Below are 17,728 nucleotides of genomic sequence, written 5' to 3'. Positions count from 1 at the left end.
ATCTCAGCCATGCACAGAGGGAAAGGTTACTCCAGCTAAATGGATTGGGTGAATAAATATTGCAGGCCCTTCTTCACACAGAGGTAGTCCAGCATTAGAGGAAGATATGGCATGACAAAAATATCAAGGAGAAGAAATTCCAAGAAGGCGATTGGGCACTACTTTATGAATCAAGGTATAAAGATTTCAAGGGCAAGCTGAGGAAAAGATGGCTAGGACCCTACACTGTAGAAAAATGCAATGACAATGGTTCAGTTCTGATTAGAACTATTAATGAGGAAGCCATCCCCATGTTTGTCAATGGACATAGGTTGAAAATTTACAAGAAGCCCCTCTCCAAGGGAGATTTCATTGAAGATCTGAAAAAAACAGTGTTGGTAGTGGAGCAAGTCTCAGCCTCCACTCCACCCACTCACTGAGAAAAAAGTAAAAATAATAAGGACTCAAGTGAAAACCTCTATGAGGTGCTTGAGTCCCATCATTGGGTTGAAAACCTCTTTTGAGGCAGCCCAATGATGAAAAAAATAAAAAAGAGAGAGAATAAGATCCCTGGGTGAAAACCTCCCTTAGAGGTGCCCAGCGCAGGAAAATAGGGTGAAAATCTCCTAGAGGTGCCCTAGTTGTCTTTTCAAAAAAAAAAAACAGAGAAAAAGGAAGAGAAAATTGACTTTTAAAATGCATTGCAAGTTATAGATGGCCCACAGGAAGAAAGGTGACATGCCACAAAGCCTATTACACATCCTCTATACTCTTCTCCATCATTTCTGACTTTTTTTTTCACCTCTCTGTGTTTTTTCCTAAAGACTGTGCATCCTATAGGAGGCCCTGTGTGTTCTACAAGAGGCTCCTATAGAAATCACATAGAGCTTGAAATGGAGTTTAACAACAATTTAGGGAGTTGGGGACTATCCTGGAGAGCATGTAGGCCATCCTACAACTATACACCATCTAAATCCTCCATCCCACACCTGCACCACCTCATTTCCATTGATTTATTTCCTTCCTGTAGAGAAAAGCCAGAAACTAGTTTTAAAAAAATGAGGAAATAAAAAGAACAACACCTCCACAACTCACCTGAAGCTTACCAAATCCATCTCCATTGCCATCAGAATCCTTAGTAGAATCCTCACAGTTCCTAGCACAAGCATTAGCTAAAAATTTTAGAGGGAGAAGTAGCTACAGGAGATCATGTAGGATTTCATATAGCATCTGATCCCCTTAAGATCAAGCTCCAGCAACAAAATAGGTGCAACCACAAGAATGCAGAGGATGTCCGAAGAAAGATTTAGCTAAAAGGCACCTGTACAAGACAAACGAGCACATATCAAGAAGAAAAGAGCATATAGCAGAAGTGATACAGGCATGCAGCAGCAACAGAACCACGTAGCACCGAAACACAAGCATTCAACCTGCAGGTAAGTGTCTAACCGTCTCCTCTATTGCATCTGTATAATTCAAAAACTGCATGAATGAATGAAATGGTTGGGATTAAACCAGAAAGGTGGCTAGTTAACTGGTCACCCTTATCCAGTTTGACTATGGTCACTTGGAGATCCCATGCACGTGTGCCTAGTCAACTCATAGAAAAATCTAGAAAGACAAGTAGTGGCGGGTGTATAAACTCTGATGCAAATGATGGGAAGTGATTAAGGGAAGAAGGCATGAAGACTCATGATGACACAGTAGTGGGGAGAAATGGTCTGAATAATGGAAATGTGCCATTTTTTTCCACATCACATCATTGCTGGAAATATCTTCAGTAAGCATAAGTACTCTCTCTCGAACTTATTCACCACTTTTGTTTCCATTTTATCATTGTCCCCGCGACTGCAGCAAGTTCCATACCACCTCTATATCCTCGAAACCATCACTCTCTGTTGTTTTCAAAACTCCTCCTCTTATTGGGTTCTACAAGAGAATTATCGGGTTCTACAGGAGGAATAATAGGTTCTACAAGAGAACCTCCAACCATTTCTACAGGAGGGCCAGTAAGTACTTTTACAAGAGAAAGCATGGGATTTTCCCTCAAATACAGGCCTGAAGAGGTAGGATCTATACAAACCCAACTTGGATATTCATATATACAAGGAGTGATGCAATTTTAGGGATGAATTAAGCCTGAAAAAGAAGAGGAATTGCATTAAAAAAGTCTACCTATTTCTTAAAGAAAAACACAATTTTTTCTCTGTTTCCTATTTTTGCAAAAAATTGTTGTCTCCTTCTCCACCTGAGGTATTCCAAAAGATAAAAAACATAATGAAAGAGGGATTAATGAGGAAGGAACCCATAAATTTAGTTAAGCTCCATGAACATCCCAAGGTAGTAGCCATTTTTACCAGAGCCAATTGGACGCCATTTTCGAAAAATTTTGAGGGTATGATGAAGAAATAACTCAGGAGTTTTCCCTTTCCTTGGTACCCCACTCAAAGACCCATGCCATTGTTACTTTCAGAGGTATCACCATGGAAATCACCCCAAATTTTATCAATAGGGTTACCAGTTTCCCACTTGGACTACCCTGGAGCAAAGATTAGAAGCCATTGGGTCAAGTTGCCAAGAAAACCTTCTTCCAACCAAATGAGCATCCTATAGAGGACAAGAATGGCATCAGATGAAAAGGCATACCTTACCCTTGGGATGAGGTCAATTACCAAATTATCAAGTACATTTCCTATCAAGGGAGGTATAGCATAGTTTATGGTTACCATTTTAGACTTCTGCATGAGCTGAGATATGGCATGGATATTCCCACACCCCAAAAGCTTAGTATTCACTATTTTATCCTATAGTCCCTTATAGACTCCATCATTAAATTGAAGGCAGGAGGTCTAGATCAATTGGCTCACCATGGACTAATTAAATTGCTGGTGGAAAAATCCCTCCACACATTCACAATCCCCATACCCTGGGAGATCTTCATAAATATGATAGGAGAAGATGATATAGAAGCCCTCACATATGACCTCAGTCCTTCTGAAAGTGAGGGGGAAGAACAAAAAGGGGAAAATGAGGAGGAAACCAAAACAAAGAAGGAAGAATCTAAAACAAAGAAGGAAGAACCTAAAACAGGGAAGGAAGAGACTAAAACAGAGGAGAAAAAGACCAAAGTAGAGAAGAAGGAACCTAGGACAGAAGAGAAAAATACTAAAACAGAAAATAAAAGGACTAAACTGGAGAAGAAAAAGGCTCAAGTAGAGAACACAGAAACTAAACAAGATGATAAGGAAACCAAAACAGAGCTAGAGGATTTCGTCCTTGCTTAGAATAGGTTGCTTTCAGTGATTTACATAGTTGTTTCCATTTCAGTTTACTGAAGTAGGTTCAATAGTGTTAGGAGAAAGATACAAAAAGGAAATCAACAGAGAATTGACCTCCTTTCCTCCCTTTAGGACCATGAGCTGAAGTCAAGACACTTTGGCTGCCACAAAAACACAGTTTTGCTTCCTCCATGCAATTTCTAATGTTCTAGTTTGATTTAGAGGTTAATGCTTTGCTTCAGAGCCATTTTTCCATACTCATTTCTGTTTTTCAATAAATCTCTTTCCATGCTTTCCTTTCCATATAGCATTGTTCAACATTTTATTTTCCTAGATCAGAATTTAGGTTAACATGAGATATAGTTCTATTGTTTTGGTGCAGCTAGTTCTTTTCTTGCTCAATTTCAGTGTTTGATTTGCACATCTCTTGCAGTACATCTTTGCTCATAATAATTCAATAAATCAGTCATCACCATCTCTTTTGCTACATGTTTCACAAGTCATTCACATCCCTTCACAGATCTACCCTAATTTTCTGCGTTTTCCTCATAAACTTTCCTCTCGACTCTTGAACAAATTCAACCATCATTTTCTTTCCTAATCCTCCTTCATAAACCTCAGACACCTTAACACATCCCTCTAGTCTTTAGCTACCCTTCCCACCACTTTTCCACCTTTATAACCTCTAAAACAACCCTTGTCATCCTCGTGTAGATCCTCATGTAGATTCCCTGCAGCCTCCTATAGAATTTCCTATAAGTGACTTTTTGAAGTGCGATTGTAGGGAAAGCCTCCAAAAGGATGGTAGAGGCCTCCTAGGACCCCTCCACACCTTCCTACACCTATTAAAATCCCATGGTCGCCCCTCGTCGTCACCTAATCGCTGCCACATCCACACAAAAAAAAGTTACATGCAGGACAATTTCACATAAAATAAATAAAAATCCAAAAAAGATGTTTTTTTATTATTTCCTTCTAGAAATAACTTGAATTGGTGTAGTTTACTTCCTCAATAGGTAATGGCACTCCTTTCCTAGATTTTCACCTCTCTTTTTGCAAAAGTAGGGTTAGTCGGTAAATTAGGGTTTGCTAGGTTTACTTCTAATTTCAGTCTTCTTTCTCTTTCTGCAAATAGAATAGCCTCTGTAGAGTAAGCTTTCATTTCTTTCATCACATATAAAGCTTCTTCTGGAATTCATAGAAGTTGGCTTGAGCTCCTAGTGATCTTGCACCAACTGACCAAGTGACAGCCTGCAGTAAGAACTAGTACTTGTGCATACAGCACTGTCGCTTCCATGTTTGTTACGAACTACCGGTTGATAAAAGTAAAGTAGGAAGCCCCAAGAGTTGCAACATTATTGCTACAATACTAGTGCTCACCACATACCACTTTGTTGCGGGCACTTAGAGCGCAGTTGCACGCATTACAGGTATGACCCCCGGGAGAGATGACATCGCACCTTATGGAAGGTATATCCAAAGCTGAGCAAATGGTGTGCACCCGCAAAATGAACACTTTGGTGTTACTAGAAGGCACTGTCTTAGCAGAAGCCGAAGGAGACATGAGGGGCTAGGGATTTAATTTGGCCGCCCTCCCTAGGGAAACCCTATACCAGCTGCACGATGGGGTAACTGCAAAGCTTCACGCCAGGGAGGGTCGCGCTCTCCAAATCTTCAGTAAATAGAAGGACAAGTTAGAACAACTCAACCTACAGTACGATCGCATGGTTGCCCAAAACTAGGGATTAGAACAGGCAGTGGAAGAGGCTTGTAGTAGCATCCCAGCGCTGGACATGCTAGCGACACTCCCCACCATGGAAAAAATTCATCAACTAGCAGCAAGAGTCTGCAGGACCCAGGAGGAGGCCGCAAAGGTTCAGTTGGAGCTGAACCTCTAGATCATGGAGCTGCGAATGAAGGTGTCATCCTCTACACCTGTAGAAGTCAGAGAGTAGCACCACCATGACATTCAATCAGGATTGGAAGAAATAGAGCATTCTGTCTAGGACTGCGCAATATCGTTGGACCAGTCACTCGTCACCCTCACTTCATTACAGGAGGACTCAATGCTATAGTAGTTAGAAAGAGAAGCGTGGAAGTTACAGTAGGCCTATGTCTATTTTCGTGGGACCGTGTAGATGGTCATCCTTACCTAGTGACTGGGCAAGATGAGGGAGGCCCAGGCTTTGAAAGAACAGGTGGACATCGCATGACAGAAAGTAGTAGGGCTTAAAGAACACACCCAGCCTTGGCTCGAAAAAGCGTTCAAGGTCACCCCCATGATCGAGGAGAAGCTGGCCCAGATGCAAGACACATATATGAAAAGGCAAGAGGGGGCCTCTGACAATGATGCATCAGGGAGTCATGCACAATTAATACAATAGACAATGGAGGAATGTGTGGCAGACGTAAGCAAAGTGCAGAGATTACTAGATGAGCTTTGCACAGAGATCACCGCACCAGCCAAGTGACTCGGGAGGAGTCATGATGTTTGTGTTGGGGACCTGTTGGGTAGCGGATCCCCTGTGTAATGGTTTTGGGGCTTAAAGCCCATAATTTTGGGTATTGATATTGTAAAGGCTCTGCAAAGTGCGCGGAGCATGAGCTGTAATGAGTCAAGTCAAAGGGTAGTCCGCCTTGAAATATTGTAAATTAATTTAGAATGTGTCGGCCTACCCATGGTCTGTGGACCATGGGAATGTATAAATAGAGTGAGGCTCTAAGTGTAGAAGGTAGCTTTTGTTGATATCAGAAGGGTATGGGTTTCTAAAAGTAATATTCGATCTAAGTCTGTAAGTTTGAGTCGCGGGTCGTAGTAGTATAAGAGGCTTTGCAGCTGTGGGCGCAGAGGCCTGGTAGAGTCTGCAACTGTGTGTGCAGACCCCTGTAGCTATATGCGCAGGGTAGGAAGTGCATTGTAACTAGAAAATGAATTAATAAAGATAAGTTGGTTTTGGAAAATTGTGTATTCTTTTCTATATTTTGGTGTATGCATCAGTTTAAGGTTTATGATCTCCCATGTGTCTGTCTATGTTAAATGATAACTGAAAGGATTGGGCATATTTAATTTAATTCAAGATCTATAATAATACTAAGAACAGAAAGGGTAAAGAACATTCGCTCTCGTTACCCTAGCCACGCGAAGGTAGTTTCACGGAACGGACGGCTGTGTGAAGTAGCGCAGCGTGTAGGAATGGTTCGTGACTTTCCAGACCTCATCAAGACATCCCTAAGGTGTCTAAACCTGGTTCCAGCACCCTCCCATACTACCTCGGGTGAGACCTCAGTTCGCGCTCCGTGAGCTGTTGCCGAAAGGGATGGTAGTTTCAGGATTTGTTTGGCTAAAACACTTTGAACCTTGGTCAATCCCCATCAAGAAACCATGAAGTCAATACCTTATTTTTGGGAAAATCCTTTCACCACCAGCCTTGCTTTATACCTCTCCTTCTTTTTGTCACCTTCATGCTCAATCATATAAACCCGTTTTTTTTCTAGATTTTTTTACCTTTTGGGAGGTTTACCAACTCCTAATTTTTATTTTCCAGGAAAGAGTTCATTTCATCTTCCATTGCTTTCTTCCATTCTTTATTTTTCTCAACTCTACAACATTCTTGAAAATAATTAGGCTCACCTTCATCAGTCAACAAAATATAGTTTAAAGGAGAATACCTTTGTGAAGGCTTATGAGGCCTAGAAAAGATGTGAACCAACTGTGGTGGTGCATTATCAAGTTGAATCTCCTCTAAACGTTCCTTCAAGCTTCCTTCTTCTTGGTGTTCCTCATTTTCCACTTGTTGTTCTCCCTTCTCCTGAATTTGATGTTCATTTTCTTGTATTGGTGGGATGTTTTCCTACTGCTCTTCAAACCTGTCAATAACCTTCTTGATCTCCAGCTCAACTTTAATCCTCTTGAACATTTCTAACTCATTAAATATAACATCCATGCTTCTAATAATTTTATCTTTCACTAGATCCCATAGACGATAACCATATTATTCATCCGCATATCCCAAAAAAATGCATTTCATAAATTTATTATCTAGCTTAGTTTTATTATCTTTAGGAATATTTACAAATGCTTCACATCCAAATATTTTCAAGTGAGAATAATTCAACTTCTTACCAGACCAAACTTCTTCAGGGATACAGCCATCCAAGGCTATAGTTGGAGATCTATTTATGAGGTAGCAAGTGGCCGTGTCTGCTTCATCCCAAAAATTCTTCTCCAAATGAGAATTTGACAACATACTTCACACCTTTTCCATAATGGTGTGATTCATCCTCTCTGTGACACCATTCTATTAAGGAGTACTAGGCACAATCTTCTCATGCTTTATCCCAAACATGTTACAATATTCCTTGAATGCATTGGAGCAATATTGTCCACCATTATCTATTCTTAAACAATTGAGCAATTTGTTAGTTTCTCTTTCAACAACAACATGAAATTTTTTAAATATTCCAAACACTTCACTTTTACTTTTCATAGGATATGCCCAAACCTTCATGGATGCATCATCTATAAATATTACAAAATATGATGCTCCTTCTGATGACTTGATGTTAACAGGCCAAAAGGCATCAATGTATCAATTCTAACACATTTTTCTTTCTATCATGGCCACTTCTAACAAATGAGACCCTTCTTTGTCTATCATATATACAATGCTTACAAAGATTAAGATTGTAGGATTTCAAACCTGGAAATAATTTTTTTACCAAAAAGGATTTTTAAGCCCTTCTCGCTCACGTGATCCAAGCACTTATGCCACAGATCTGTTGAATTTCCTATTGGAAATAATACTGAGAAGGGGGGGGATCAGTATTAGTCACATCAATAATATTTTTCCTTTCATACTGAAAAATATATACGCTACTTCGATGAAGGTAACTCGCATGTATACAAAACTATATTTAAGGCAACCGATGTATATCCAACAAACTTATGATTCAATTAATTCATCATATATTGATCTTTAATCAGTGCATCAATACTTAATTAACCATATAAATAGTAACCAGGTGCTATAATAATATAACAAACCATCACACATGAGAAACACACATGAACACCAAGATTTAAGGTGAAAACCCAATGCGGGACAAAAACCACCTGATGTTGTATTCTTTTAATATAAGAAAATTTGTTTACAATCTTGTACTGGTGCACACTCATACCAGTATGTAGGCACCAACCTACAGAAGGCTACAACCTTCTCTTGTTCTCCAGCTTCAAATGGAAGGGAGCCACAACCCCCTAGCTCTTGTACTAGACGATATGTTTAATAGTACGTAGGCACCAACCTACAAAAGGATACAACATTTTCTGTTCCTCCAGGGACCACGTTTCATAAATTTTCAGACTGGATACTCCTGGAACACAACACCACAATCTGAAGGCCACGTTTCATCCAATTTTCATACTGGACCCATCAACAACATTGATGCTCAAAATCAATCACCACTATAACACAACTATCCAATACATTAGCATCAACCAATCACTAAAACTCAAACATCACAACTGAATCAATCAATCACTTTTACAATCCATCATCACTATAGCAAATCGCAATCAATCAATCTGATCATTCAACATACTATCACCAGGATACAGTCATCAGAACCCAAAGCAGAACCTAGAACTTTGCAATGGAAAACAGAAGGAACTGAAACATTCTTCATAAGGTATATGCTACTTCCCTATGTCAAACCTGTTTGTGTATGTGCTTTTATCAAAGCCAACTAGCATATACATCTGTAAATATTAATTCATAATTTTGCAGCTATTCCATACTTCAATTCTGCCCATATCATAACATTTATAGAATAATATATGAATCGGTATTCAGATCTACAATATACATGATCAAAACCACATAATGATAATTCATTTCAATCCTTAAGATCCTGATCCATCATTAGATCTTATCCCTCATCAACTATTAAGGTTCATCCTTGGTTCAGATCAAGCAAAGCACCATAAGCCAATATCCTCAATACTAGATCTCACACTTCATGAGATATTCGATACATGCACACCTTGGCCTAATGATCTTCTCCTCCATATATAGTTTTAGGCATTTCTCAATACCATGGACCAAAACCACTTAGGACCAATACCTTGGACCAAATACCTAGGGTCAATACCTCGGATCAAATACGTTGGACCAATACCATGGATCAAAATACCTTTGACCAAATACCACGAACCAAAAACTTAGTTTTCCAACATATATGTGCTTTCCTTTTGTGAAAGTGTGTGTGTACGTATAAGTTACTTGTGTTCAGTGAACCTGCATGTAGAAGAAGCTTGGTCAATATGAACCTACGTATACCTCTCTTTCTTCATTCTTTGTACTCTGATCTGTAATTCTTTGTTGTTGACATGCTAATCCATGATCTTCCATCTAAGTGAGTTGCCATCAAGGACAACACCTATATCATAATGCCAAAAATCTCCCCCTTTGGACTTGATGGCAACAAAAACACCAAGTCACTCTCCCCCTTTGACATCAAGAGCAATGGGTGGACCAAGATATTCTCCCCTTTTGATATACATTATGTTGTTTATGCTCCCCTTGAGTACATGCTAAATTATCTAATTGAGCTCTCCCTTTGTACATGTTGAGATGCACTATACCATCCATGCTCCCCCTAAGCATATGCAGAGTCTACAAAAATATTTTCTAAAAGAATAAAATGACTCTATAACTCAACTAAGTGAGTATGGCTTTCCTATCACAAATGACTCATACATACATCCATCTCCCAACCAAGTGGGGATATACTGAATTTGACTCGTCCTCCCAACCAAAGTGGGGATATAAATTACATCATATGACCAAAAAGGATTACGATAGACAAAGACAATTTTTTACATCATGGGTCTTTATATGCCCTTTACATCAAATTATATACATGAAATTTAAAGCAGAGACCAAATATTTAAACAATACCATGATAGTCATCAGCAACTATCATATTATCCGCACCATCAGCAACATCAGGATAAAAAACCTGTATATTTCCATCATCAAAGGAGTCATCTGAATCAAAAAAACTATGTGGATCTATACCGAGATCTTCTAAGATAATTCCAACAATGCATTATTAGAAGAATATGATTCCCTTGAAACTGTGTAAACTTATGAGTACCAACACATTTCTACATATCATCAGTGAATTGTAACCATATCAAACATAGCAGATAAGTGACTGAACCATATTAGAATCCTTTTCCTGAGTCTTTCCCACTATGTTTTCCTCAAAACACCATATACATGACTGTTCAGCTTCTAACTCACGTATATACGCGACTTATCTTCACAATAGCTGCATATGAAAATTGGAATACTAAAGTTTTACACCTTTAGCTTCCCCTAGGTCCGTTATGTCTTCAAACTAAGCTATGCCACAACTTTCTGACAATAATTTCATCTTATTCAATATAGTGGATTGTGATGATGTATACTCCTTTTTGTTTGGTGCCCGAGATTTGTTCATGCATTCCTTTACTTTATGTCCAAGCCTGTTACATGCATAACATCTTACATGTTTCATATTCCTTTTATTGCAATCAATAGCTTTGTGACCAAACATATTGCAAGCAAAACAATATCCCTTAAAGTACCTGGAACATGATGATCTTTCTGTGTGATGGTCTTGAACCATTATACATCTACATCTGGCTGCAACATGTCCAAAATTATGACATATAAAACATTCAACATCATTCATTGAAGGAAATAACCGACTATCACTTCCACAGTTAGGAGTAAAAGATTTTCTTTGAATAATTCCTTTCCTTGGTTGTTGATGAGGTTGACTTTTTATTTCCTTGTTGAGCATCTCATATTTTTCATTGGAGTTTCTTACCTTACCTTGTGAGCTAGATTCACCTTCATGGAAACCAAGACCAGTCTTTATAATGGGCGAATGATGAACTTTGAGGATTTCATCTAACGTTTCTGATCCTTTAGCAAATCTAAGGTTCAGAGTCTTTGTCTTCTCAAGTTATTTTCTTAGACTTACTAATTCACATTCTAACACTTCATTGTGTTTGTCCTTTTGAGTAAGTAGATGTGTCACTGTGTTTATGACCATATCCTTTTCTACCAAACTGATTTTAAGTTGACTGATTTCTTTAAGGAAATCTTCCTTTTCTAAGGCATTATTTTCATATTCCATGAGTAGTTTAATTTCTTGATCATCTTCATCACTATTGGACAAGTCATCACTATCATCATGAGTATAATAACTTCTATTACCTTCTTCAGACATCTTTCCTTTATTATGAGGGCATCTAGTAGCGTAACGACCAACACTACCACAAGAAAAGCATTTGAAATGTAGCTTACCTTGGAACCTTCCATAACCCCGTTGAAGCTTCATGACAAAGTTTACCTCATCTTCTTCTTCTAAAATGTGTCCTGATTCATTTATTTTTCCTTTTCCTTTTGTCGATGCTTTAAATGCGACTTCTCTCATATCTTATGGTCCTCCTCTTCTCATCTCAAAGGAAATTAAGATTCCGTGAAGCTATATCATAGTGACATTCTGCAGATCCTATTTTTCTTCTATTGCAGAAACTTTGGGTTCAAATTTAGCAGACAAGGACCTCAAAACATTCTCAACTAAGTCAACTTCCTTAATTTCTTCACCCAGATTCTTCATGCAATTGACAACCTCATCTATACGTAGGATGTAACTAGCTATGCTTTCATCACTATGCATCTTAAGAGTTTCATACTAAATTCTGAGAGTTTGAAGCTTAGCACGTTTTACCTGAGAGTCTCCTTCATAGCTTAGAATGATTTTGTCCCATATTTATTTGGTCGATTTGAGCTGCATGACTTTGACAAAATCTAATTTTCAAAAAATTCCCAATAAAATAGTGACAACTTTGGCATTGGTTTCATAATCCTTTTTACCTGTCGTATCTATCAGAATTGTTGTTGGAAATGTATATCCTCCTTCCACAATTTTCCAAACATCCGTTCTAAGCGATTGTAGATAGACTGTGGTTCTTATTTTCCAGTAAACAAAATTTCTCCCATTGAGGATTGGCAGTCTAATGGATCCCATTCTTTCTTGATTATTCATGTTGATGGATCTCCCTTCAAGTGATCAAGATTCTTTTGAAGGACCTGCTGTGATACCAATTGTTGGAAATAATACTGAGAGGGGGGGTGAATCAGTATTAGTCAAGTCAATAATATTTTTCCTTTCATACTCAAAAATATATACGCTACTTCAATGAAGGTAACTCACGTGTATACGCAACTATATTTAAGGAAACCAACATATATCTAGCAAACTTATGATTCATTTAATTCAGCATATGTTGATCTTTAATCAGTGTATTTGTACTTAAATAGCCATATAAACAGTAAACAGGTGTAGTGATAACTGAACAAACCATCACACATGAGAAACACACATGAACACCAATATTTAAGGTGGAAACCCAAGGCAAGACAAAAACCACCTGCTGTTGTCTTCTTTTAATATAATAAAAACTTTTTTACAATCTTGTACTGGTGCAGACTCATACCAGTACGCAGGCACCAACCTACAGAAGGCTACAACCTTCTCTCATTCTCCAGCTTCTACTGGAAGGGAGCTACAACTGCCTAGCTCTTGTATTAGCCAATATGTTTACTAGTACATAGGCGTCAACCTACCGAAGGCTACAACCTTCTCTCTTCCTCCAGGGACCACGTTTCATAAATTTTTAGACTGGATACTCCTGGAACACAACACCACAATATGAAGGCCACGTTTCCACCAATTTTCATACTGTACCCGTCAGCAACATTGAAGCTCAAAATCAATCATCACTGTAATACAACTATCAAATACATCTGCATCAACCAATCACTGAAACTCAAACATCACAACTGAATCAATCGATCAATTTGAAAACCCATCATCACTTTAGCAAATCACTATCAATCAATCTGATCATTCATAATACTGTCATCAGAATACAGTCACCATAATACAATCATCAGAACCCAAAGCAAAACTCAGAGCTTTGGAACAACAAACAGAAGCAACTGAAACATTCTTCATAAGGTATATGCTATTTCTGTATGTTGAACCTGTGTGTGTATGCGCTTTTATCAAAGCCAACCAGTGTAAACATCTATAAATATTAATTCATAATTTTGCAGCTATTCCAGACATCAGTTATACCCATATCATAACATTTATAGAATAATACATGCGTCAGTATTCATATCTAGAATATACATGATCAAAACCACATAATGATAATTCATTTCAAGCCTTAAGATCCTGATCCATCACTAGATCTTATCCCTCATCAACCACTAAGGTTCATCCTTGTTTCAGATCAAGCAAAGCACCATAAGCCAATAACATGCGTACTAGATTTCACACTTCAACAGATATTCAATACTTTCACACCTAGGCCTAGTGATCTTCTCCTCCTTATATAGTTTTAGGCCTTTCTCAATACCATGGACCAAAACTACTTAGGACCAATACCTTGGACCAAATACCTACGGTCAATACCTTTGACCAAATACCTTGGACCAATACCATGGATAAACATACCTTGGACCAAATACCATGGACCAAAAACTTAGTTTTCCAACATATGCGCACTTTTCGTTCTGTGAAAGTGCGTGTCTATGTATACGCTACTTGTGTTCAGTGAACCTATGTGTATATGGAGCTTCGACAAGACGAACCAGCATATGCCTCTCTTTCTTCATTCTTTGTAATCTGATCTGTAATTCTTTGTTGTTGACGTGCTGCACTATGATCTTCCATCTAAGTGAGTTTCCATCAAGGTCAACAACTATATCATAATGCCAACATTTTCTTCTTTTGTGACAGCAGCAAAACATGATTTTCCTACTAGTGTATTCAATGTGTATAATGTTCCCGTCTTGCATCCTTTGGCCATGACCAACGCTCCTTTGTTAATTTTCCAACATCCTTTTCCAAAGCTTGTGGAATGGCCTTCATCATCCAGTCGACCCATAGAGATCAAACTCATGTGCATTTCTCATACATGCCTGACCTATTTCAACAATATATCTTGTCCATCCTTCATCTTGATCTCGACATCTCCCACTGTAGCAATACTGCAAAAATTATTATTCCCCAAATGAACTCTACCATGATGACGAGGATTATATGGAACAAAACAATCTTTGCATGGGGTTACATGGTGAGATTCCCCAAAGTCGAAGATCCAATCAAAGCTACTAGTAGATGTATATACACATTCATCCTCTACTAAAACAATAAACAAAACAACACCATCTATGGCTATAGGAGTAGTATCACCTTCATTTGTGTTGGATGACTTGTGATTTGTACTTGTCGGTCTCTGATCCTTTTGTCCTTTCTTCCAGAATCAAAATTCTTTCTTCATGTGCCTCGGTTTGCCACAATGAAAGCAGATGATCCTACCTCTCCTTAATTTTTATCAGCCTCTCGATCTTGATCACCCTTGTCAGCCTCGATCCATTCTCCTACCATGATCAACTAGAGCTAGAGCTTCTCCTCCGTGATTTTCTACAATTGACTTGAGTCATAGGTCTTCATTCATTAAATTGTTGCTAACATCATCAAACTTCAAGGTCCCTGCAGTTGTTGAAGTGCTCATAGCTACAATTAAATTTTCCCAGTCGTCTAGCATAGAACACATTAGCAAAATGGTTCTAATTTCATCATCTAAAATGATTTTAACAGAGGCAAGCTAATTAGTAATAATATTAAATGAATTTAAGTGCTTAACAACTGAAGCACCCTCCTTCATCTTGATATTATAAAGCTTTTTCATCAAGAATAATTTTTTTTATGTCATGCTCTTCTCATATACATCATGGAGCTTCTTCAATAATCCTTTTGTTGTCTTTTCTCCGGACACATTGAAATACAAATTCTTTGCTAGATATTGGAGAATTATTGTAATCACCTTTCTATCTAGCTTATTCCACTCTTCATTTGTCATTGATGAGGGTTTCTTTGTTGTGCCCTCAATCGGAAAATATTGATCCTTTAAAATCATTATATCGTTCATTTGTGATTTCCATAGGGAAAAATTACCCTCGCTCAACTTCTCCATATCTGTAACTATTGTCTCCATTTTCAATAAAATTCACATTCCAAAAACAACTTGACTTAAAAATAAAACTTTAATTATTGCACCGTTTAAAATAAAATGCCAAAAAATATGAACCTCCCTCTCTCTTTTAATAAAAAATTTACATAACAAACTATGACTCTCCCCTTTTTATTTTAATTTTAAAATACCAGAAAAAATTTAATAAGTTTTTTTTTTTTTTGGTGTAAGCTTGGTAGATCCCTTTTCTATTGATATTTCATGAAAATAAGTATGTCGTTAACAAAAATTGCAGGTGGCCTCAACCTACCCGCAGGAAACCAGGTTTGTTGGCCACGTGTTTGCATCGAATGTTGTCTAAAATTTAAAAAGAGTTTTCTTTACCATTCAAGCTACATTGGAATATTTATTTACTATATAATTCCTATTAAAACAATAAATGCTAACTGTCATATAGATAAAATTCTACTGAAAGGGTTGCATCAATCATTTGATGAGTCCACTGGGGTTGGGGCTTTTGTGCTTGAACCTGGGATTTCACTTCTCTTCATATATTGACGGCTCTATTCAATCATATTTACCTTGAGGTTATTGTGATACAACTGCAATTAGATAGATTGGATCTTCCTTTGCAGATCCTTTATGCCTGCCTGAGCTAGTCTATCTTCATCCCACTCTTCTCTTTCCTTATAGATTGTCATTACGGGGGAAAGGATTTTTTTCATGACCCAGTACTACGTCTTCTGGCATTCATGGGGTCTTTAACCATTGTTTCCCATTCCTCTGCCTCGATCTTTTGATTTTCTGTGTTATTGTTTAGTTATCTTTCCCATTTGGAAATTACTACTTTCACCTCAAGGGGTGTTCCTATGACGTATGCATTGATCAAGTTCTACATACTCTCCTTCCCTGTTTTCCTGCCCCTTTTGCTCAGTCCTCTACTAGAAGTCAGTTCCAATACTTTCATCTTTTTTCTGTCCTTTCCCATTTCTCTGTTTACTTTCTTTCCCAATTCATTACCTTCCTTTGCCATCCTCTTCTCCTTCCGACTTTCTTCCTCCTTTTCTGAACGACACACCTATAACTACACTGGCACACGGTTTGAGTTCTTAGGCTTCAAACTTCTTTGCGCTCTACTTGTTATATTACCTAAAACAGAAACAAGGAAAATAACCTTGTAAATCAACATCATATTAAATAGAGGAACCTCAGGCTTCCACCTTTCCAAGAGGGGATTCTCTGGCACGAGATTTTTCAATGACTCCATGCTTGGAGAACTATGATAACCCCCCTTAACAACCTGATTCCCCCCTCCCTCCTTAGAGAATTGGAGACTAATGACCTCCCCATCGTTCCAGTGGTTTCCCGTTGGAATTCGAAGAGCCCAGTTACTCAATGCCCACGAGGCTTCTTTGCATTTCCACTCGACTTTAATTACAACCCTACCCTGGGTATCGCTACCCTAGCAGCCATGTGAATGACTCTCAGGAGGGATATATGTAATTGCAACCCTACCCTGCATCCCGACAAAGGAGCTAAGCAGGAACTTTCTTAGAGCTATTTCCCTACCCGATTGCAACCCCAATTTGTGCCTCTATTCACGCGGCCCTTGTCCAGGTCCAGGCTTGGCTCAGGATGGAGGATTATGAGCTTTGTCAACAAATCAAAGGACACTTCTAACCCTCTGCACTTTACTAAGACACCTTCCTTCTTGAGCCGCATGCTCAACCAAAACAGCTTGATCAGTTTGTTCCTACCGCCATTATGGAAACCCCAAAGGATGTCCGAGCAGGCTGCAATACAACTCGAATTTATGTCCTTACACCATGACCTATTTACCCTGAGACTAAGACCACGGTTCCCGAACCCCCTTCCCCAGTTGACAATCACGACAAATTCTCCCCAGGATAACAAGCCAGAACCCCAAGAGAAGTAGAAGGTTTTGACAGTGGCCTCATCTAGGGGTATCATTTCCATTACCATTGTTCATCTTATAAAAACATGTTTTCCATACAGTCGTGAGTGAGAGCCAACAAGACATACCAGTTCTTGCTAATGAAAACCAATCGTAGCTCGACGTCCTCTAGCCCTCGACTTTCACCACCTTCAGCTGCATGTCCTAACTTATCTCACAACATGCAAATGCCTCTTAGCCTAACTTTTTTCCATTTTTTTCTTCCTATCCACCTGCCCCGCCTACCGCCGGAAGGACTCACCACGTGCCTTCTTCCTTCTTCCGCCACCCTTTCTCCCGCATGGTTTTCTCAGGATGGGGTTTCCCTGACATCCCCATTATTGCCCTTCATTAATCCTCTCCTACCACCGACTGCTCCTGCCGTGAGTTTACTCCATCTACTTCGCCACT

Source organism: Pinus tabuliformis, chromosome 8 (genome assembly GCF_031772625.1).
Source record: "Pinus tabuliformis cultivar Carrire ecotype Pingquan chromosome 8, CPIR1, whole genome shotgun sequence".
NCBI lineage: Eukaryota > Viridiplantae > Streptophyta > Pinopsida > Pinales > Pinaceae > Pinus > Pinus tabuliformis.
The sequence above is the reverse complement of the archived record's forward strand: the minus strand, read 5'-3'. Positions refer to the sequence as shown.